This window comes from Melopsittacus undulatus, chromosome 7 (assembly GCF_012275295.1).
Source record: "Melopsittacus undulatus isolate bMelUnd1 chromosome 7, bMelUnd1.mat.Z, whole genome shotgun sequence".
NCBI classification, from domain to species: Eukaryota; Metazoa; Chordata; class Aves; order Psittaciformes; family Psittaculidae; genus Melopsittacus; species Melopsittacus undulatus.
Genome location: NC_047533.1, coordinates 8,297,876 through 8,321,937, shown reverse-complemented (window position 1 = coordinate 8,321,937; position 24,062 = coordinate 8,297,876). Strand labels below are relative to the sequence as shown.

At 42.9% G+C, this 24,062-nt stretch overlaps 1 long non-coding RNA gene across 1 annotated transcript in view; it reads right to left on the bottom strand.

The window, feature by feature from the left end:
- Positions 1 to 24,062, bottom strand: part of LOC117436541 (uncharacterized) — a 61,546-nt gene that overhangs the window by 21,108 nt on the left and 16,376 nt on the right. Inside the window, exon 2 of the long non-coding RNA XR_004549877.1 lies at positions 11,448 to 11,539. This is a non-coding gene — a long non-coding RNA (uncharacterized lncRNA). The remainder of the gene's footprint in view (positions 1 to 11,447; positions 11,540 to 24,062) is intronic.

Sequence of the window (24,062 nt, the reverse complement as noted above, 5' to 3'; positions counted from 1 at the left end):
AGAGATGTGGTGACGGCCTTAAACTCTCTATTTTGCTAAAAAATGAGATGAAAAAGCACTCTAACATGCTTACAAAATGGGTAGCTACCAGGATGTAAAGAAGCAATGCCGTTGCAGGTCTGCAAGCTAGGTGAAACCTCACTGCTGGTTTGGGGGGGGGGTGTTCAGTGAAGGTGGTGCAATAAGAACGGCATGGCAGTTGCTTAGTCCCATTGAACTCCCAAACAATGCCTTTGAGTGAAGAAATCATCCATGCTATGTACTACACAGAGGAGAATGACTGCCTGATTAGTGAGTTTCCTGTTGAACGGGTGCACTGATGAAATGCCATACGAATCAACTAATGATCAGGCTGTTACAGGAACACTTATTGATTTAGTTTGCAAAGTGTCTTTTCTTTTTGTCCCAGAAATGCCCTTGCTGCTTTTGTTCATCCTTTAAAATGAAATTCTTTTAGAGAATGGAAACCCTCAAATGACTCTTGAACTTAGGCTTGTGACTTCATATTGCTTAGTTTCTATGACAATTAGCTTCTGAAGTAAAAAGAAGGCCACAGTCTAGAAATGAGACAGGGTGTATGATTTCAGTTAGAAAGGTGGAGACAAGATGGGTAGGATAAGAGGGAAGAAGAGGGAAGAAAGGAGAAAGCTGGAGGGAAAGAAAACCATATCTGGGTGTGTTTAGATGTGCAGTTTAGCATCACACTTAAAGGAACAAGATACCTGAACAATCAAGCTACAGCTCCTTGCATCCTGTTCTGAAATCTTGGAGAACAGGTTGCCTTCCTCTTGAGAATGGGAGAGAGTAAACACTTTGCTGGCCAAGCTGTGCTTTGCAATCAAATCCTCTTGTATGTTACTTTCATTACTGCCGCATGGCTGTATGGACCTCCCTTTCTCCCAGCACGTTTTTGTCCTGTACTGAAGGAGAAGGATCTTCCTCTTCTAGCCTTTATCCCCTAGCCATTTCCCTGACCTGAAGCCAGGAGCAGCTCATTGCAAAAAAGGACATATTATTCGCACCAGCCTGGCTAGGCACTTATGGGTGGATAGATGATGATCCACACATACCAAAGTGCATCTAAACAGCCTTTCTGAAGTGGTGCTGTGGCAATGTAGCTCATGACTTTATGTTGAGGATGGCAGAAGTTTCATTGGCTTCAGCCCAGGTTTTTTTTTCAGATCACTCCCTGTTAATCACTTATGAGTTATTTTTACACCTGAGATGGAGGATCCTCACTTCACTGGTCGGAGGCATGAGCCCAGGTGTGGGTAATCTCACCTTGGAAAGGTTAGGGTGAGCAGACAGAGCTGCAGTTAGATCCAACTCTGTTATTAGCCTGTGGTCAACTCACTGATATACCTGCTGTGAAGGTGTACAACTGTTCTGTCTTATTTCTGGGCTAAGAACCTTTGTAGGCTGTGCAGACTGGAACTCAAATGGAGAAACAGGGTAATGCTACTTTGGAGTCTGTTTCCATGAGGTGCCAACCTTGCATGGCATAAATGTCATGTAGCTGCTGCTGTTATAGGACTTCTTGCTTCAGTTGTTGAGTTTCTCACTGTACCCAAACTACAGTACAAGAAATAGATGTCTTCTGGTTTGGATCTGACCTGAAAGCAAAACCAGGCATTACCTTCTGATCATCAGAGCTCGGAGGGCTTGAGCTCCAGTTTTGATCTTTTTATTATTTTATTTATTCCTCATGTACATTTAATAATTTCTACCAGATGTTAAAGATCCTTTGTGTCATCTGAAACCTACAGAAAACAAACTGAAACGTGGCTAATAAATACATACATGCACAAGTACTGCATCATGACTGCCTGCTCCTACCTGATTATTGCAGGGACCCCAAATTTCATGCTGGTGAAATGTATTTAAACATGAATATCAATCTGAGACTTCAGTTCTGATCAAGCTAGATGACTCTTAACAGCCATGACCAACCTCTCCTCAAATCATTACCATTCGTATAGCCACAAAAGGCAAACTTGATGAGAGAATGAGAAGCTAGTAGGGTCTCAGGCTAAGCATACAACAGTGGGATAGCTATAAATGAACCTTTTCAACCATAAATTACATGTGGCCAGTAATTCCCTTTTCTCCCTCTCTCCCTCCCTCTCCATCCTCCCCCTCCACTCTGAAAACCCTGGGACAAAGGCTTGCCTCTCTGAAGGATGCCTTTCTGGAGGATTAAGCAGCTTTTGTTGACAAAATACAAATTACAACTCCTTTGCTTGGTGTCCCGCCTTCTCAGCTGGGCTCCAGTCCCTGAGGGACAAGGCTCTATTACCCCTGCGTAGATGAAGAGCTCATAATAGGCAGATGTAATTATTAACACCATTCAATGGAGTGTCTTTCTGAATTATCAATTAAAAATCTCTACTGTTTTTCCCTTGCACTAAATAGAAAGCTGATGGCAGTTAATCTATTGTGCAGCAGAGTTTTAGATGCATATTTAAACAGTGCTTCTCTGCTTTTTTATTCCAAGGGCAGTGTGGGGTGAGAGGGACTCCCATGAGGTAGCACAAAGACCCTTGTCATTTGATGGAGAGAAGAGTCTTTGGAGAAATATTGTCGCCTTCTACCCTTGCAAACAGGTCCTGTGGAGATAGCCAAACAGGCCTGAGATGCCCAATATTGTGGGAGATGACAAATGGGGGTTCCCTGCTCATACACCAAAGTGCATCTAAACAGCTCTTCTGACGTGCTATTAAAATGCAGAGTTCATGGGCAACAGACACATGAGCATGAAGTGAAAACAGAAATGAAGCAATGATGTGATTAAAACCAACAGCCACGCAGAGCCAGGCTGCCAAGAGCTGTCAGCTTTTGGCTGAGGGAGAAGACTGATGCACCAGGTTTTGGGGAAGGGGATGCGAGGATGGCTCAGGAGCAGGAGATCATGGGTAGGGTTTTGTTAACTCTCCTGCTGGCCTGCAAGTTATGTGTCCAGCTCTCACAGGAATAAATGTCCTTTCAGACTTCCTTAGACAGCTTGTTTCAATACTACTGAGAGCTTCAAACTTTCCATCAGTGGTACCAGGGTGCTGGGCAACCACTTGTATTTGACAGCACCGAAGCCCAGTCCAAACATCTCCAAAAAAACTAATTTTCTTCTTAGAGTTTTCCTTTTCTTTTTATTGGTGAGCAGCTTCTGTCCAGTCATAGAATTGGGCCAATTGCTTGAACAGAGCAAACTCCTGATTTATGGGTATATTATATCGATTTTTTCCCATCTTGTGTGTGCTGTGCACGTTGTCTTTTTACACAGCTGGGATTCGCACCTAATCCACAAGTAGACTGAGATGTTTTTAAACATTGGAAAAGGGGCATTATGCACAGCAGGAATTTCAGTTCAATAGTTTCAGTTTCCAAAGTGGCCCCAACTAAAAAAAGCACCCAAAGAAAGGCAAAACAAGCAAAATTTGTGACTGTCTCTGGGCTTGGGGAAGTAGAGTTAAAAATACTCTATCAAACAGAAAAAAATAATAGCTGCTGAGGAACTGGAAAGCATTCAGGGCTGGACATGTGCCTTCTGCTGTTTAGGAGCTTATTTTATTAGCACTTAAGACCTAGAAGTAGCATTGAACTCTTGACATGTTGGATCATTTCCATCTATTGCCTAATACAACCCCTATTCTCTTTTCCTAGGTCTTCAGAGTTGTGATTACCTAATAGCATGCAATACCTGGGATGTCATTTTTTTTTTCTCTTGTTCTTTGTAATGATTTGACTCCCCTTGCCCCCAAAAAGCTGGCAGACTATAATGGATCCTAATGCACATGCGAGCATTTCTACGCTGCACTGTTCTGCCCTAAAGCCTTTCTCCAAGATGAATAGCATTTGAACTTTGTCCAATATTTCTTATGTGGTATGTGCCCTTTATTTACTCCATCGTGTATATCTCACTCCATTTAAAATATTCACAGTTTGTTTTCAGTCCTATCTGGCTGGCCTTCAGTCTGGGTTTAACAAATGTTAGATGTTATATTCACTTGCATGTTTCAGGTTTTGTCATGAACCAGAAGGGAAAAAAATGGAATTAAATAAAAGTTGCCTGCACCATGATTTAAATAACATGTTCAGATCCTTTATTTTTTGTTGTAAATGCCTTCATCTCTTAGCCTTATAAGGTGCAGACTGTCTCACACTGAACTCTAGCTGGGTGGCCTCAGTCAGCCAACAGCCCCGCAAGCTCATCCCATTAAAGTCATTATGTTTACTTCTTATTTCAACAAACCAACCTAGATTTTGAGGCGGGAAAAATTAAGGGAAGAAATCTTAGGTCCATTTGAGAGTGAAAGGGTGTGAGATTCAGTTGTTAATAAGCTGCAAAATGGGAACTTTCTTCATTTGCTGCTAAAAATCCCTGTTTTGCTACAGGAGAGGGCTGTTACTTTCCTTATAAAATCTAAGGAACCAATTAGTTCATAGGCAAGAGCTGAGAAAGAGGGATTGCTGGCAACCAGAGCAATTCCATATCTGAACACCACCATTCAGAGCACTTTTTCACCACACCTCTAGTCCTACTCCCATAAGGAGAGTGTGTACCTCCATGAATAACACTGATAAACATTGAAATGCTCTTTGCTGGTTGAGAAAACTGAGGCACGGACCTTTACTTCAACAGATAGTTGCTGGACAAGTTGGGAAGCAGACTCATGTGAAAAGAAGGGCTCTCATGAAAAGAGCAGACTCAGGCACTGGAGAAGGGCTTGAGGCCCATGTCCACAACAAGTAGCCCATCTCACCCTGGGAACACAACTTTGCCACGTTGCCATGTAGATGTAGTAAGAATGATCCTTCTCCCAGGATATTACAGTCTCCAAATCAGAAAGAAAGGACAAGAAACTGAAAACAACAGCCTTGAGGCTAAAAGTACCAATGTGAAGGAAAATGGGTGGTTGGCTGTGTAAAGGGGAATGAAGTAATGAAAACAAAGAAACATCAGTTCCTAGTACAGTGCTCTGGTTCCTGCGCTGGACTCACTGTCCTCCCTCTGTCACTGAGTGGCTATGTCATCATGTCACTTCATTTCCTCATAGCATCACCTACATGATCTCTGGGGCAGGAATGGATTCCTGAGGGAGTCAGTGAAGAAAGAAGCCCCCAGCAGAATGGCCACTGGGAACTCTTGTCTTGCAGACAAAAAGCCACAAATGAACACTGTAATCCCTCCTTAGCTGGACATAGCCCCAGCTACCTGTGATTTTCCTGGGGTGGTCACTGTTCCTGATTTCCCTCCTGTCCCCTGATAAATAGGACAGTAAAAGGGAGACTGAACACAAGTTGCCTTGATGAAGTGTCTAAGTACATTCCAGAGATACTGGGCACTACAAGGGCTTTCATGTTCAGCCAGAGAGTAACACAAGAACCAGTAAGAAGAAGCTCAGCCTGGAAGTTAAGGGCAAACAAACTCACAAGGGAAATAAAGCATGTAAAAAACAATTAAAACAGCAAGGCTGATTAACCCTCAGCACAAACTATGGATGGAAGCAAGGCGTTTTCAAATGAATACACAATGCTTTTGGGAGGTGATTTCCAGAAGACTTCTTGCGTTTGCAATCCCCCGAGCTCTTTATTAGGGAGTTTCATTTTTATAAGCTCAGTCCTATCAGTTGCATGGCAAGAAATGTCAGCACTCACCCAGGAGTTCACAGGACTTTTATCCTTTTGTGTCTCACAAACATCTCTGTGCACAGGGAGAAAGAAAAGAGGGGGGGAGTGCTGGAGTGACTCATTCTGTAGAGCCAGAGAAAAGTTCCACTAACTCTGGTGGAAGGCTGCACCCTGCCAATGCTTGCAGCCATGAAGAATTGCTTAGCAAGCTCTTATGAGATGAAATGGCAAAACAGCAAATGCAAATGTGTGAGCTGGATAAACAAAACCATCCCAAATGAAAAGCTGGGAAAAGGGATCCAGGCTGCTCCATCCCAGGGATGTTGACTCCATTCCTCGTCAGTAGCAGGATCTGGCCTTGCTGCTGGCGGGCCTGAGGCTGTGCAGGGAAGCTCCAGCTTGATTGTGAAGAGGCTTCATAGCCACTCTGTAGTTGGGAGGAATGTGCTCAAAGACAGTGCAAGTCCCAGCGCTCTTGCAGCCTGGAATGAATATTGATGTACTGTTTGTAGCCACATTAAGAACCATGACCTCATGCCTCTGCCCTATGGAGGAGCTGCCCATCACTCACTCATTTGACACCTAGGTTAACAGATAGTTTGCTTGAGGTCCTTGTGGGCAGAGCTCAGCAAAGGTCTGTCCCTCTGTAACCAGGCTCATCCACTCTGTCCCACAGCCTTCAGAAAGCACGAGCTGAATTTGGTGACTCAGGAGCCTGGTGCTAGACTTTTAGTGTTGAGATACATACCCATCTTCATGCTGCACATAGATTGGTGAATCTCTGCGATTGTTGCAGAAGAGCTAATTCTTCATCTTCTGTTTGTAGATGAGGTGGCTTCTGTTTCCTTTGTGCAGAGGCATTGCTGCAGCTGTCCACAGCTTGCTCAGTGACCCAGGAAAACATATCCTGAATCACAATGTTTGGTATGATATTCCATTCTTCAAGTAATCATGTGAGCATATAGGCTTGTGCCATTCCGTGATGGCAGGGACACTGGGGACAGATGCTACCTGCACTGTAACTCAAGGAACAGGTACTTATGGTGGACGAAGTGAAAGCATGAATGTTTAAACCTGGTTAGTGACTCATATGAGTTGTAAAAGGAAACAGATTTCAGAGATCATGAAGTGCGCATTGTGGGTGTTTGATATACATCATGAAATCTCAGCTTTTATGTACAAAGATGTTGTGCTAGCCCTTGGTTTATCATTGCAACTTATGTGAACTTTTCTTTGACCTGGGCTCAGGGCTCAGATGTGGGGTGTGTATGTGTGGTGATTTTCATTTTGGTGTCTGGATATTCTAAAAGCACCAGAAGTTGGTTTCCTACAATAACCTGCCAAACAGCAAGGCCAGAAGTGTGCAACATTAGTTCTCTTCCAAGAGCAGGATGGGTCTGAGAGTGACACAATGAACAGCACAACATTTTACTTGGGAGGACCACTTTGAACACAGGCTACTTTATTCGGGATTGAATCCGATCTTTTGGGCCTGGGGACCATCCCTTTTGTAGAAAGAGGAGTTTGCTGCAGTCTCAGTATGGCTGGAAACTCACTCCATGTGCTGCTGTTTACATGGCAGCTTTAAGATTCAGACTCCACCACTGCTTGAGATGAATCCAGGTTGTGCATTTCTCAATTGCAGCCATTGCATCCCAGGTTTGCAAGCTGGGAGCATCATTGCATCACATCATCACAGTGGTGTGAGCAACCAGGAATGGACTCATTTTTCAGTGTTCCCAGAACTTGCTGCTGTTCATAAACAGGGTTTTTATTAATATGCACAGACAGGTCTGTGTTTACACTCTGTCCTGTAACAGAGGCACATGTACAAACTGTGTCCTGCCTTCACACTTAACTCCAGGCTACATTTTCCCCAGATCAACTGAGCATTTTTGGAGTATCTCTTACATCCCAACCCCATAGTTAAGAGATGAGCCTTTATATCCAAGAGATTTGCTTGGAAATGTAGACATCTCACTGTAAAAGTCATACCTTTAAGATCTGAATCACCATCTGAGCATCAGCCTCACATACATGAGTATTTCTCTGTATTGTTGATGCCTAAAAGCTTCTTATTTATTTATTTTTAACTGAAAGATTAATTTTCATACACATCTCTTTATTTTCACCCTCTTTGCAACAGCCGGTGGGCCTTTAGCTAAAACACAGAACATTGAAAGACCTGTAGTAAGACCATGACATTTTTGTCTGCACGTACCTGGGAAAGTGTCTGGCTAAACAAAAATCCCTCTCCTCTATGAATTTTTTATGACTGTTTTCCTATGGGCAACTACACAAGAATGCACCTTTTAATGAAAACAAAAATACAAGCAGCTGTTGCAAAGAAGAGGGTGAGAATATAAGCCGCAATGCTTTCATCTTTAGAATTCAAATTAGTAAATCTGTTGCTAATTCCTCAATCATCTCATGATCTCTTAAGATGATCTCAGGATTCTGCAAATCTTTATCTATAATTTTTCAGTTATGGAGTGCTGTGAACCCTGAAAACACCCAGGTTAAGACAGCACCCAATGAGCACATTAAACAGATTTCCTTGCTATTGCATTCAGTGGTTTCCTTTGTGTACACACATTTTTTTGTCAGAATCAGACCATTCATGTCAGAGAGATTGGAGACAGAAAACAACTTTCAGTATGGGTGATGGAAAAGTGACTATGCTAACACTGCCAGCATTTGCCACTTCTGTTTCCAAGTGACTGAGACTTTCCAGAGACAGAGAGTACCCTTGCCCTGTAGAGAAACAGCTTCTTTATCCAGGCATACGCGGTAAATCGAAAAGAATAGTTACATTGCCTAGAAGGCTGCAGATCAAGTGACACAAGCCTTGACTGTGCAGCTTCTCCCCCTTGTGTGCTCCCATCCAGGAGCTGAAGTGATTTTTTTCCTTCTCACAAACGCTTTACTATTTCACTGGCACTTATGTGCGTACAACTAAACACAGGTGAGCTTGTAATCATTGAGTGTCACATTTGGGACCTCTACCTCTCCATTAGCTTGGCTTTTAATTTAGAGGGAAGGCTGTTGTGTTTATGATTTATCCTAGTCAATTTCCAAAGTCTTCTGTCCCTGAACTCTTCCTAGGAGGCATTTTGCATGATTTTTATTGAAGGAAATTGGCCAAGGTGAGACAATCATTATTATTGTGGCTGCATGCATGTAGCTTTCATTGGAAAAGAAGAATATCCGTTTAATTTTCCTATCATTAATTCTTGGATGGTTACATGTGTCGTTGGCTAGAGGGGTTGCTTGCCATGTGTAGTTTCATGCTAGTCTTTAATAGTTTGGGCAATACGGCACAGCAAACTTTTGTCTAAACCTCTACTGGCAGAGTGAGGCAAGGAAGGGTGAGGGGTTGGTTCAGCTTCCTGTGACTCCTCCAAAGCATCTTGTCATTGCAAAGAGCATAGGGCTTTTCAAACTTCCTGTTGAAGTCTTGTGGAACTGAAGCCATGGCGTTTTAGCAGGGCCCTCATCTTTCCAATGTCTGTAGGATGAGTTAAGGTTGCCCTCCAGAAACCAAGCTGTGTAAAGAAGTGTAGAACAGCTTCAACCATTGAGATGCTCACACTGGCTATCACACTTGGGAAAGCAGGAGTCTGTACAGCCAGGCTTAGCTTTCCAGCAGAAAATCGGACCAGATGGTACATGTTTGGAGTAAACTGTAGTAGCAGCAAAGACCCCATAGTGAAAGCTTTGGTGACAGCATATGAACTCTCCTGAGACTCTGCTATTTACTCACAGGGTCATTGCTAAACCCAGCATCACCATATTGTCAGTGCTGTTGTTAACAGCCTGACTAGACTGAGCTATTATGACTGAAGTCACACCTTTTGTTGCGTCGACAGTCCCAAATTCACTTCCCTTGTGGATAAGACAGAAAGAATAGCTTATAAACACACAAAGATCAGTGCTCCACCTAAAAGAAGAAACATCCTTTTCCTGAAAATAATACAGCGTCATCACTCACACAGATTTACAGCTATTATAGTATAGCATAAATGATGTATTATAAGAGCACAGGAACACTGTGGCTGTATAAAAACCCTGGTAACACATTATCCTGTTTCCGAGCCTTGGCCTGTAGCAGATGCCTAAGAAAGATTCAACAACTTGTGCTTCAGAGACTTCCTCAGCCTCATTGCATCTTTGCAAACACGTAATGCCAGAATAGTCACAAATGTATGGCTGGGGGAAAATGGACTTCCAATTGCTAAAAAAGTCAAAAGTTATTTGATTCAAATGAGTCATGAAGTGAAGAAAATAGGTATAAAGTCAAGGAAAATATGGGGTTTCCTTGGGTTGTAGGTGGGTTGTGGGCATAGCTGAGGATCTGCAGTGGAGCCAGAACATTAACTACACTGCTGGAAATAGGAGATGGCACTAAGAGCTGCAGCCCAGCAGGACATCTCCTACAGATTTGGAAGACATCTCTGCAAGGGTGAAAGGTCCAAGTGAACAGTGTGTTGTGTCTGAGGTTGACAATCCAACTCCTTTTCAAATCACCTCAGAGTGCCATATGAGGAACCTTGTCCATTTAGGTGAACGTAATTTAGCTGCTTCTTGCACTCGGTGATCTTTCACATTAAGATTTTCAGCTTTAAACTCAAGCATGTTGGCCCATTTTTTTAATTGCATCTCTTGGGCCAAAGCTCCACTCCTTGTCTCTAAACAACATTACTAAGAGCTGGTGAAATGCATTGATCCTCCTCAGTTGTCCGTAGCTGTAGCCATGTGCGATCAGATGAGCCAAAATAAACACAAACTGGGCAACTTTTCCAAGCATGAAAACACCTCATTTGTTGAACCTCCAGGTCTCAAAGACGCTTTGTCCATTTTTACTTCAAACTTTCCAGAAAGAAAAGCCTGTTCTTCCAGAAGATCATGGATGTAAAATTCCAGATGGATTGTTACAGACTTTGAAAATTAGGGGGAAAAAATGTCTGAGACTAGGAAACTGCTGTAACACAAGTACTGTTTCGGACTACTGTCCCTCTTCAAAATACTCCCCAATATAGCAGTAGTAGGCACTATGATGTATTCAGCAGCTTGAATAAACCTGCAAAGTGGTGGTATTTTCAGGATTTAATGATACAAATTGCGTTTCAGTGTAATAGAAACACTGAATGCATTATGTTACACTGAAATAAAACAGTTTACTGAGTATTAAATGAGAACGCATTCAGTGGGGTTTGGCTAGAGATTTAGAGGCAAGCATTTAGAAAACCTGAGCTTTTTCACACACTGTAATATTACTTAGTTGGCAAGAGACTCTTTAAACCCTCATTAGTAAGATTGCTGATTTGGCAGCAATGAAATGTGCCTGTTTATGAGTAAATCCTCACATTATATTCCTCTGCTCTTCTTTTTTGCCCTTTTTCATTAAGCACTTCTCTCTAGAGCCATCCCACCACTGTTTTCCTCTGATAACCCATTGGCCCTTCTAAATGCAGGACTTCCTGCAGGTGACAAATGGCTTCTTCCAAAGGTCATTAGTTACACACAGCTTTGAAACCAGCCATGGTATGGTTCCATCTCCTTCCCCATTTTAGTGATTTAGCATTTCAGGCAACAGTCAAGCCAAGACTAGTATCTGACACTCATGTGTGGGAGGAGGTTTTCCCTAGAGGTGATGTATAAATTTTGCTTGTTTATTTTTCTTTAGTTCTTTAACAGTCAATGCTCCTCATTGTGATGAATGTTTGCGATGAAGTTCGACATTTGAGTTCTGTGTTCAGGGGTAAAAAATGAGCTATTATTTGCTTTGCCCAATTATGAGAGTACTGCATAAGGAAACTCACCCACACATGAAATCTGGATCTCTTTGATGGCAGCTTGCCGGGGGTTCAGTCTTCGATCCACTTCCCTCCACTTTGGTCCCATAAGTGGAAAGCTGGTAGAAGTGAAATGTATCCATTAAAAAGCCTTTGAGAGGGATATTACCTCCTAGAGCAACACTCTTAAGATTAAAATGTGTGCAATTTAGGAGCACTTTTTATTCTTCCACACTGTATGAAAACTTTAAGTCTGTAAGAATAATTGATCTAGAAATTAAATCTAGTCCAGTGATGTATGAATGTGGAAGGAGGGGGAAAGCAAAGGTCATTTTGACCCATTCTGCACCAAAAGCTTGGAGTCTGTTCAGAAAAACTCCTGCCTACTAAAGACCCACTAAAAACAGTGCTTTGATCTCTGTACAATGCACTCAATTAGAGGGAGGGAATTCTCAAACAAAAGCTTTTATAAATTTCCTTTAGAATGAATAATTTTGAGGGTGGTGGAGGATGGCAGCAACAATTGAAGGAAATCATTGCTCACCATTTGCCCAGACGTTTTGCTAAAGCACAAAAAGCCATGAGGAAGCACCTTTTGAGGGTGGGTACAGGTATGAAACCAAGCACAACATGCTGAAGTCCATATGTGGTGCAGAAGATGATATATAGCCACACATATGTGGCTTTATATGGCCCTTGTCTCAAAGTATTTCACCCTACAGACCTTGCTTGTAAACTTAAGGTATGCAAGAGGTGCCCTCTGCTAGACAGAAGTGGTTCTTCCTCAGAATGCATTCATCTTCCATAAGTCTCATACTAGCTACAAAGAGAGGAAGAGTCAGAAACACAGATCACATCCCTGCCCATGGCATCATTTGCACTAGGACAGAAGAGCAGAGCTCAACCTTCTCTGGTCCCTTAGCCCCAGGCCTGGGCTCATCTGGTGCTCTTCTAATGTTGTGAGGAGCTTTGTCTTGCAGGCTGGACTGTAGGACACACAGTAGACCTGGGTTAACCTTACAACTCATCCTCATTTTCCTTAATTCCTGTTTATATGCTGCCTCACTGACTTCCTCTTTTCAACTATGCCAGTTTCAACACTCAGTTGACCACAGCCCTATGGAGTTAAGATTTTCCTTTCTCTTCTTCCTGTCTTTTGATAATATCCAACAATTTTGACAGCCATAGATTAAGTTAAACATGAACCATGAGACTGTTGCCTGTCCAGTGCTGTCAGTTGCTGCAGGCAGGATGACAGTAAAACACCACTCTCCTCCTCTGGCAGCATTTCACAGTAGGATAAAGGCTGGAACAGTGCTCTTGATGGCCAAATCAGTCCATATGGGTTTAACAGCATTTTCCATACAGGAGATTAAAATCAACATGCTGGAAGGGAGGGGGAACCAGTGCTCAGAGTTCAGATTAAGGTTTTGGCTGAAGTTTCTTGCATGAAAGTGAAATGATGTTATTTGTAATAGATTACTGGAAAAAAGCTCAGGACAGGAGCAAGCCTGTGGAGACACTGGCATCCATGTGAAACCTTTTCAGAGAATGAGTTACAGATAGGCCAGTGGAAAATGCTGTTTATGAGTAATGAAAATGCTTCCTGGGAAATTTAGGTCTTACAAATTCATCATGCAAGGCACTGGATTTTTGTGAGAAAGCTGGGTGTGAGGAGCAGACTGGTGGTGGTGTTAATGGGGAACAGCATGACAGCTCTCCTTCCACCCAGCAGCTCAGAAAGGGAAAGACATGATCTGGCACATGCTGTATTTCAGGACACGAGAAGGTTGTGAACGCAAACCTCAGCTGGTATTACTTGCTGAGGCTTGTAACATTTTAAAACCAAAACTGAATGCAATCTCTAACTGTTTTAGTGTATGTTCACAAGCCCTAACAATTTTGAAGGTCTTTGCTCTCAGGAGTGTGATTGCTCTCAGTGGGTGTTTCCACTAAATCAAGAAAAGAACCAGAAGATGTGCAGATGGAGTGCAGGTAGGGGTGGATGCAGAAACTCATGAAGGACATGCGTTGTTCCACCCCGACTCAAGACACTTGGCACTGGGAACCTCAACCTTCCCTCCAGCCACAAGGAAAGCAAGGCACTTCCAGGGCCATGACCATGGCATCTCAATCGTTATTTGGGGGTTTCTCCTCAGGTCAGTTTGTTGAGATCCATATAAGCTTTTGCTGCTGGAAGGAATGCTCTTAAGGGCAAAGCTCTTCAAGCTGGAGGAGCCCTTGGAAGCAGTCATATCAAGTGAGAAAGGAAGTGCTGAGAGACATCCTAAGGTGTTTCTCCAAACACAGAACACAAAAGCACTGTGGCTTTCAGAGGAACTATTAAAATATAGAAGGGAACACCATCTCCTGGTACCAGTCATGAAGGCATGAGGCACTCACTGCTGTAGGGAGATGCTTAACCAGATTGAGAAAACTGTATTTCTAGTAATAAGGAGGATATCCAGGTGTAAGTTATACATCATAACAGAATATACATTTAAAGGGCTAGTACACCTTCTGATTCAGAGCTGAAGTCATTCCTTAACTATGTCAGTGCAGGATAGGTACTCTGAGAGAGAAGATTATTTCGAATTCACCTGCAGTCATGATTTAATGCAGCTATCTCAAGTATTTGCCACTGGCTACTGTCAGAGTCAAGATACTGGATTAGATCAGCATTGGGTCTTTTCTAAAATGTCAGCTTCTGAATTCTGAGGTTGGGGGGAGACGATCTGTAGATCTGTGGATGAGATATGCATAAGATAAATACAATTTGCATGCCTTTCCCTTACACCTCACTGACTTCTCTAATATGGCATGAAGAACAAAGGCTATCCAAACCTACATGTAGTGTTTCAACATCCAGATGCTTCTGCTGTCTGAGAGAGGCTAAAGAAAATTGTAACCAGTGTTTGGATCTTGTGCTTCCATTGAGAGGTGATTTTACCAAAATGACACATTTCAAAGCCAGGCATCATCTTGCTTCAACTGGAATTTCATCCATCTCACAAAGGTTCTCTCTGATCTTCCCTCCCACCACCTGTATCACACCTGTGTCACCCATATTACCTGGGGAAGTGAGATTTTGATATCTTCTACAAAGCCCTGGTAGAGACATACCATTTTTCTACCCATGAAAGGGCCTTGAATCACTTTTATTTATATCCTTGAGCAGCTACTCACCACTCCAAGAGAGACAAACAAAGGGTTGTTGCTCCACAGAGTTTACAGTCCCTGTTTTAATGATTTTCCTAGGCTTTGGATGAGGAGCACAATCAGCATCAAAATAAGAAGTTAAAGAAACAAACACTAACAGGTTAAAACAACAACAACCCACAGGAATACAAACAGAACCTGACTCTGTTAGGGTTTTTTTCTTTTGACTTGCAGGAGACTCATAATTTATAATGGATAGAGTTCTTTTGATCTTTGTACTATCCACTTAAACTTTTCCATACAGTTGCTCAACCATGCAGGGCATAAGGTTAAAGGAAGAAGATTTCCATGGTCAGATGGAGCAAGTTTTTTTTCTGTGAGTCTTAATTCTTTCTACATGAATGCGATGACAGCGAGTATACAAAAATGCACCAGCTCATGCGTTTCCCTCTCCAATGTTTGATAGATGACATATGTGCATATATCCCAGCTGTTACTTAAATAAAGCTGCATGTATACAATATGTCAGAGACAACACAGGCCAAACTCTATGATACAACTACTTTGGATGCACAGGCTAAAATCCATATTTTGTCTCCAAAAATTCTTAAACAGATGAAACTCACTCAACCCAAAACATACAGCAGCCTCCTTCCAAACCACAGGAAGATCAAGGTTCAGCTGATGGTTCTGTATTTTTAAAGGGCATCTGTTTCCCCAATCCAGTCCCAATATATTCTGACACCCAAACTGGGAAGTGAGCTTTCAGTCTCTTTTAAAATCTAACCCATGCACTATAACTGCTTACATAGGCTGGATTCGGGACCTCACCTTGTGATGGGACAAAGCAGAGTTATGAACATTGAAACACCTGTAAACAAGACAGGCTACGGCATGCCAAAATTGATCACGGAGAACAAGAGAATGAGCAGCACAAAGTTTACCTGCTTAGAGCAGCTGGGTTTAGAAGTCAGCTGGGGAGCTTTGCAGCTTAGTATGCATCCCTGTGTTCTGCCTGATTAGAGATGGGACTATTCATCATTTCTTACCAGAACTGAACAAATAAGACAGCAGTCTACACATAGCTCATGTACCTAACAGGATGTATCCACCTATAATTGCAAGTTGATTTCTTTGTGGCTAAGACCTGGGGTTTTAGATGTCCCACTACCCCCTTGCATGATCTTAGGCAAGTAACTGTGTAATTTCTGTCAACTCCCACCTCCTCCCTTACTTGAAAGAGTAAAATCCTACTCTGCCTTGCTGTTTAGGCGTTCAGGGCACTGTCAGGCACACATCTCTTTCTTTATGTATATCAGGCTCCTGTGTTTACCTCTGGCCCTCAGTGACTATCACTGTGGTATCTACATTAAATCAAGATGCCCTCTTTTCCACAGATACCAGCAGCTCCACTTCATTAATCAATTAACCTGGGAGACCCAGGAATGCAGCAGCAAAGGCAGCATGAAGATTCTGGCCTTTTACAGATGAAAGAGTTAATGAAGAACAACAACATTTTTGAACATACCGAGCCATGATAAATGGATGTAGGCAAACACAGGTCTTGACACTCTCAGCGTACAAAAAGGGCCTTGACGTATATTCTGATTCACAGACCTGACTAATCTATGACTCCACACCAACTTAGAGTGCATGAAAATCCCCACTCACCCATATGCTGTGAGAACACGTGTGCTGAGGGTTACACAGGTGAAACATCTCATACCTGTCAGCAACGCCTGCAGACTGAGAAGGGAGGACTTTGTGAGTGATTTGCACAGTTTCTGGCTCACATTATGTTAAGTTTCAACCATGAGCAAGCAAGCCTTTGCTATTGAAAAAAAGAGCAATAGCAGGTAAGGAGAGAGAGTGGGAACTGGAACTGGAACAGATTTTGAGTTGTGTTGTGTCAAAACAGAGCTGACATAATCCAGTATTAAGCACTGTCAACCTGATAATGAGTCACCTGCAAGCAGAGCATCTCTGCTTTGCATCGTGCAGTCCTCTGCAAACAGGACTGCCCAAAGTTGGGCACAACAAAAAAAACAACAGGAGAGTCCTTTGCCAGCAATTTCAAACACAGCCCCAGTCAAACCCTCTCAGGGAGGAGTTTTCCACATTCATCATCTGGCTTATCAACGCTGTCTTGAGCAAAACCTAGATGCAGGCTTTGTGAATGCCAGTGCACATGAACAATGGTTGAAGCCGGGAGGGCAATGATAAGAAGAGAGTGCAAAGCACATGTTTCAAGTTCTACCTTTTTAAGCAAGTGTCGGGCTGGGGAAGCTGAGCTTGGGCTGAGTGCCAGCATTCCCTGCAATTTAATCCTAGCCCTTAGAGGAACAAGCTGTTATCCTCGCTCTATGCCAGTGTCTCCCCCTTATCTCACATTTGAAATTCTTTAACCACTTCAAAACAAAATATCTCCAAGGAACACTTCAGAAAATGTGTTTTCTTTTGTCTCCTGAAAACACTGATGAGGAGAAAAGTTCTTTTGTGCTTTGTGTAAGGAGCCTTTCAACGTTTGGGCTCTAAGTGCTCTCTTCTGTTCATTCACTTTCCCTGAAGTCTCACTCTGTGTAAGAGGAATAGTCCTTTCCACATGGAAGGCTGAAAACCTGAGACATTGAAGAGTAGGAAGCTTAGGCAATGGGCAGAGCAGCAGGCATGCAGCAAAAGGTTAAAGAAACACCAAGGGGTTAAAGAAGGCTCACAAATGCACTGAAGTGAAGCAGAGACACCTTGACACCCCTTCCTTCAGTCTTGCAACTGGCAGCTTGGGTGCTGAGATGGCTGCTTGCTTTGCAGTGTGACGTTGTCTCCTTTCCAGCTGTAATGATGGCATTCCTTCCATCTGGCTCACAGTGCAAGGAGATAGTGCTGAGCTGAAACACTGGGGAGCGATGAAGGAGGTTTGTGTGCAGGAGCACTCAGAAAACCTGAAGGAGAATGGAGCGATGAGGGACTTGGAAAGCAGCAAAGGCTCAGGGAGTTAAGGGTGGACTAGAAAAGTGGGATTTGGACTGAAGCCATCTCCAGGGGCTCAGGGATGCCCTCCTGTTGTATTTCTAGGCTTTCTTCTTGCACAGACAGTGATGGATTCAGCCCCACAACAATCAGTGGAAGCCTTTCCTTGGCCTTAAGAGTGGGGATGTAACATCCAAATAACTCCGTACTCAGCCTACCACAAGTATAGCCCTTCAAAGGATAATATGAGTAAAAAGAGAGAGGATTAACCCATTACTGCAACTTGTTACATGCCATGCAGACATACAGATGACGTAAGGCACAAAAAGTGATAAAGCAAATATTACCAGTTATAGCAGATAGCTGTAACACAACCTCACCAACCCTCTTTGGACCAGGAAGAGTCTGAGGCAATAAGGCTTTGCTTCGGCTTCATATGCTCTAAGACAGCCATGTCTAAACCGCCAGATCTTTGCTCTAACCAAGGGGCTGTAGGCACAGAAAATCATGGGTCCATGTCCCCCCTCAGAGGCTTGGAGCTCTGTGGTTTGGCTACCTCCAGGACTCTCATGAGTGCTCTCACCCTGCCCAGCTGTGTGCATGTTCTCTTTGTGTCCTGCTTTATCACACTGGGGACCAGGAAGGACGACAGTGAATTCTTACCTGTGCAGTTTCTCAGCACTATCTTTTCTTAACTATACTCTCTTTTAAGAGGTTTAAAAATAGCAACTCACCTGAACACTGTGCCTTTGCAACCCTATGTTTCCCTGTGACTTCAGTCAACATCTATGGACTAAGATCCTAATTTTTCTCTCTTTACCTGAGTTTTCCTATATGTAGTAATAATTTGGGTTCCTACCCAGCGATGCCACAGGAGAATCTTAAAGATTCTCCAATATGAGCATAAATGTTGTGTTTGAAGTTGGTATGCTTCAAATCAAAAAGATATATTTGTTGCCGAAATTATTAGCCAAGGGTGTCCAGCTTGTGCTTCTTCTTGCAGGCTGGAACAGATTTGTCAAATCATCCTCTTTGAGACTCATACACAGTGCTTTATGGAATGCTTCCTCTAGTTCATATGATTATAAAATGGTATCTAATGCTGGTTCAGAGAATAGTGAGAACAATCTGACATCCAAGACTGCATTTTTGGACTGCTAGAGCTTTACCAAAAACCCCCTCAAACATCTGATCAAAAGTAAGTGCAATGTGATGTTTCTCTGTGTGTAATTTTCTGTCCAGCAAGATAGAGAACTTAAACATCCTGACACTTAGAGATATGCACATGAGTTTTACATTTCTCCCTTAGCTGAGGAGTTGTGTCCAAAGTTGCATCCTATGGTAAAATTTTATGTCTGATTTATAAAAGCCCTGCAAGACTGTGTTTATGATTCAAGTGCTGACAAAGTCACAGCTCAGCATACAAGGTCTCTATTGGGAAAATATACACAAGCTGCTAAAGTTTAACAGCACCTTTTGAGAACAATTTGGTTTTGTACTTCTCCCCTCCCCATGATTTTGAAGCCATGGATTCACACCCTGTGAGCAGCCCTATTGTGCTCTGGCAAAGTAGTGCTTATCTCTCCAAAGGAGACATCATGGTGACTGTTTACGAACAAGCCACACAAAACTTGGCTAAATCTTAATGGGCCTATTTATGCAGTATCAAGGGTGAAGTAGACTTGGACCCCACAGCACGTTCAAATTACATGGCTTTAAGTGAATTTAGAGCTTGTCAAAGGAGCCGGTTTGACAGCCCAGGAGACTGAAATCCTCTGTTTACCTCCCAAACAGATATCACATGGACCACTCACAAGTTCCCCTCTGTGTTAATCCGTAGAGCATAGGAGCTGTTACAGCTCCCAGCTACGCAGCCTGGCTCTGAACCTCAGCCTGCAACAACCTGGGCTTTTAGCTCTGGAGGCACCTACTTCAATCCCAGTGTGTCAGCCAAGACAGAGGCCATAACAAACTTCCCTAACATGTTCCAGTCCTACCCCAGAGAGCTCCTTCTGAGGGCTGAACAACATTACTCTGTGCTGGTAAGTCAGAAACCACTATAGCATTAGCACAGAGAGGAAGCATTAAAAAAAGCTTAGGGATAAGATTGCAATGGGCAGAAAGAAAAAGGGAATAAAAAGAAGAAAAATGAAAATGAAATAGCAGAAAAAGGTTGCTCTGCCTCACACTTTCTAAAGCAAGGTTATTCAGGAGAGCTTTCCATTATTAGATGTGAGAGATGTCTGCAGCTTCACTTTTCTTCATAGCAAAAAAAAGACCAAACTTTCAATATCCCTTCAGTAATGGAATAGTCCCCCCTCTTCTTTCAATGAAAATCACTTGGTTCTTATGGAAAGGGACTAACTAGTTCTGTGTTGGCTGGGAAAGGAAGAAAATTACCAGCCATTTCTTCTTTTGAGAGGTAGAGGGTTATTTTTGGTAATTCAGACCAGAACCAGGACAGCTGTTAGGAAAAATACTTGTTTCAGGGAAAAAAAATGTTGGATACAGGGCAGAGGGGTATGCAAGGATACAGGGAGACAGGGAGATAGGCAGGCATACAGGGATATAGGCAGAGGGGCATGCAGGGAGCTCATAGCCTCTTTGGGCTAGCTAGCCACAAACAGACAATACCCAGACAGCAGCCCTACATTTTACCATGTTATTTCTGATGCTGAAGTCCAGTTGAGTTGTAGTTAAATCAATGGAAGGATGCCTGCATATTTCAATAGGATTTGGGTTGGATCAGTAAAGAAACCTCCTGCATCATTTGGTTTCCAAGCTGCCATTACTTGTGTAAGTCCAGGTGTAGCTCTTTATTGCCTAATGAGTGGTGGGGTGAGACCTTCATAAGGTTTATGTGCAACTCTCTTATGTTGAATGGTTGGTGTTGCACTCCATAATGAGTTGTGGCCAGAAGCCCTCTTAAACTGGGGGAACGGTTTCTTTGTTTTGGCACTTATTTCAGTTCACAAGCAGCAAATGAAATATTCCTCTGGCTTTTTAAAAAATCCAAACTCACCTTTGGTCAGAAATGAAACATGGAAAATTTCAGCAAAGGTGGTTGAATGTTTTTGGAAGTGCAAAGTGGATTAAGGAACAAAGATGTATGGAGATGGTTGGTAAAGCAAAGTGTGCAAATGCAGGTGGGGGGAAACATGCATTGCTCCCATGGATCTGGTGGAGCAGATTCACAGTGATAAAAGTGCAGGGGCCTTCAGTGTTAGCATAAAGGTGATGACTACTTTGTACAGGTCTGAGAAAGGAGAACATTCAGCAGTGCCCGTTTCTGAAAGCTGGAAGGAGATAGCTGCTGTCCACTCTGAGCATCAGCCGGTTTCTCTTTGCTCACTGTAGTGGTGATTTCACGGCAGTTGGTGAAGCTTTACTGGCATAAGGAAAAGCAAACATAACGTGCTGTGACAGAGCTGTGCACTAACCAAGCCCTATTTACTCCTATGGCAAGAATAAACATGAAGACTGGAGTATTTTCATTTCCTGCTCTCCACCCCACTTTAGTTTCTTCTTTGGGACATTTATTGTTTTCTTTGTATTTGAACTGCAAATAGAATGAGGTAAAAATATGCTCACAGGAAAGTAAAGCAAAGCAAAGAAATAGTGTCTCTTACATCTTTCCTTGTACAGGTCTGATTCTGATCTCAGAGTAAATTTGGAGAAATTCTCCTCAAGTGAATGGATTCATTCTGGGAAGCCAGAATGGAGTCCAGTCTTGTGTGTTTTATTCTGCTGGGAAGCAGTAGTAGAGCATTAGAGCATTACACCCATTTCTCTAATGAAAACCCTCTTTCTTACATGGTAATCTTGGGCACTTTTCTGTTTTAACAGCTTTTAAAATGTAGAGTATTGGTGACCTGCAGCAGTAATTTTATATCCTACCTCCATTTGGCCTTGATTGCAGCAGTAGCAGGTAAGAAGGGAGGGCTGTTTGGTAAAATAATTACTGTTCTGGCTCAACATTTCAATTAATCTTTTCAGTGCTGTTGGAAAACCCTTGTGTCTGCGAGTCCTCCCCACATATCCAGTGGAAAGCTCCTTCCTATTCACCCTCAGGTGATCTTGTTTAGAGTCTGCCATCCAAGCTGAGATAGTGAGTAAAGACATGAAGAGAAAAAGTAATTTGATAGGTGTGGAAAACAGAGAAAAAGACATGTTTGGATGCATGTCCTGAAAGGGGAGAACAGCATGCTGCTGCTGTGGCGGAGAAAAAAGCAGGTAAAAGGATTCTTCATCACGAATTGTAGCAATAGGACATGGGGTAATTTGTTCATACTTAAACAGGGGAAGTTGGGGTTGGATACAAAGCAGAAGTTCTTTATTGTGAGGGTGGTATGGGTTGCCCAGGGAAGTTGTGAATGCTCCATCCCTGGCAGTGTTCAAGGCCAGGTTGGACAGAGCCTTAGGTGACATGGTTTAGTGTGAGGTGTCCCTGCCCATGAAGGAGGGCTGTAACTGGATGATCTTGAGGTCCTTTCCAACCCAAACCAGTCTGTGATTCTATGATATTAAAGACCACCAACTTTCCACCCTGGGCTCAGGCTTGGATCTCACATAGTTGCCTTGATATTCCCACAAAACTGCCTCCATTCCCTCAGCCTGGGACTCCTCAGTGGTGGGACAGGGGGTGAAGGGCCCACAAGGTGTGAAGACTCACAGTCCAGTGACTTGCATGGAAGAAATACAAAAGGAAAGCCCCTAAATCCTCAGTCCCAGCCAGCTGATGGTAGCATACATAGGGCTTGGTCCATGCAAGGAGCACCACTCAAGGGTGTGAGTCCCAAACAAATGGACTTCTATCATATGAACCTACTGCTTTCCTTGGCACTAAGTTTTAACCCATTAATTTTTATGCTTAGCTCACTGCTCTTCAGTTCTGAGGGTTAGGTATAGTACATATATGAACTTATCCAGTAATGACTAGTAATAATTTGTTCAATTCAAGATAATTAACAAAGACAGTGCATAGGAACTAAAACATTGCAGTGAAATAAACAGCAGTGAAGCACCAAGCCCCAACATCTGCTTGAAGTGAGGGAAAAGTGTTGGAAATAATTTAGGGATTTTATTATGTCTGTTTGTGACCTTTTTGGAGAATACTTTCTCTGGAGAAGCTGGAACATATGAAAGTGCACAGAGAAAAGTGACATTTAAGTCATTTGTTTTTTTAAATTGTCTGAAATTAATTTGAGAAGAAATTGGGGAAAAAAAAAAACCCAACTTGTAAAATGTGGGACTTTTGATCAGAAACAGAAACTTCAGCACAATCTGGCATCAGCCTCTTCCCTCCACGGCAATCTTGAAGCTATGTAATGGAGTTGGTTGGTCTGTTTATGCTCCTTCTATAGTTTATGGAAACAGTAGTTTGTCCAGAGCACAGCCCATCGCTTCTCAGATGGGAGAGATGAGTCCAGGAGAGTGTCCATGTGAAGGCTTCCTTTTTGTGCCTGATAGTGAGGAATCCTGTACCAGGAAGATAACAGTTTTGCCAGAAAAAGATGTGGCTCTGACACTGTAATTCCCACTGGGGCACAGCAAGACCAGCTTGGCTGTAGACTCCCTGTGTGACTTGGGTGATGAGGGTCTGAACTTATTAACCCCCGTTGTCTGTGGGTATGGTGGAGGAATTGAGTACCCTATTTCACAGAGATGCTGTAAGGGGTGCTCCAGAGGTGCAGACAACAGCCATGAATATGGGCACCCTATAGACTGAGTATGACACTTTGACTAATGATTTGTAGCAAACAGACCATGAGCCACCCTCAGACGTGTACTCCTGAAACATTTGCTAGGTGATTTTAAAGAGAGAATGAAGTCAAAACAGCAGAGCATTCACAGTGGACTTTATTTGTTTTCTGTTTTTTCTTAACCCTGGAGGACCATCCTTCTCCCACTAAATTTTCTGAGTCAATTACTTGTTGCAAACTCTTTGCTTGACTAATCCTGATACAAGGCAACTTTCATATTGCATTCACAAGAGCGTCAGCCTTGTTCAGAGCCTGTCAGCACAAGGGATTTCTGTTTGTGAACAAAAGTCTTTACACATTCTGGCTTCGAACATGTGCGCTGTCCTTTCAAAGCCAAAAAGACTCTCCCTGTGCCAGTTTGTGTTTCCAAAGTTGCTCTGTGTCCTCTCGTCATCAGCCAAGCTGTGCTGAGCTACTGAACTACGTTTTTGGAATTACAAGGAGAGCTCGTCTAGAGGGGGAATGAGGACAAACTCCACAAACTCTGGGCCAAATCCTTCCCGGGCGGTACGTGCCCATGTCCACAAGGAAGGTGCTGCTGTGTGCAGATGCAAAAGGATCTCTGTTACATTGGGTTTAAGGCATCGATGTGTTTCTTTACTTCTGTCACAGAGTTCTGGGTTTATTCTGATGGAAATGAGAGCAGGAATTAGCTCAGCTGCCACTCAGAAACCTTCCTTAACCCTCTGTGGGTGCTTCCCCTTGGGAATTCACAACAGGAGCCCAACATCATGGCACATAATTTCTCTGAGGC